Below are 684 nucleotides of genomic sequence, written 5' to 3' on the forward strand. Positions count from 1 at the left end.
AAAATGGACAACGTGGAAGAAATGGACAAATTCTTAGAAAAGTACAACTTTCCAAAACTCGACCAGGAAGAAATAGAAAATCTTAACAGACCCATCACAAGCACGGAAATTGAAAACTGTAATCAAAAATACTTCCAGCAACAAAAGACCCAGGTCCAGACGGCTTCACAGCTGAATTCTACCAAAAATTTAAGAGAAGAGCTAACACCTATCCTGCTCAAATTCTTCCAAAAAATTGCAGAGGAAGGTAAACTTCCAAACTCATTCTATGAGGCCACCATCACCCTAATACCAAAACCTGACAAAGATGCCACAAAAAAAGAAAACTACAGGCCAATATCACTGATGAACATAGACGCAAAAATCCTTAACAAAATTCTAGCAATCAAAACCCAAAACTATTTTTTTTAGTTCCCAACCAGTTTCCTGGGACCTCATTGAACTTTGGGCATATTCAAGGCATTATGTCATACATGTGAATATTTTCTGTCATTGGCATCATAATAAATAAAAGAAAAAAACAAATTCCAGATGAAGGTAATAGTAGAGTCCAAGACATCATGAGAAACGCTGGACTGGAAGAAACACAAGCTGGAATCAAGATTTCCAGGAGAAATATCAATAACTTCAGATATGCAGATGACACCACCCTTATGGCAGAAAGTGAAGAGGAACTAAAAAGCC

Source organism: Bison bison, unplaced genomic scaffold (assembly GCF_000754665.1).
Source record: "Bison bison bison isolate TAMUID 2011002044 unplaced genomic scaffold, Bison_UMD1.0 scf7180017864469, whole genome shotgun sequence".
In the NCBI taxonomy this organism is placed as follows: Eukaryota; Metazoa; Chordata; class Mammalia; order Artiodactyla; family Bovidae; genus Bison; species Bison bison.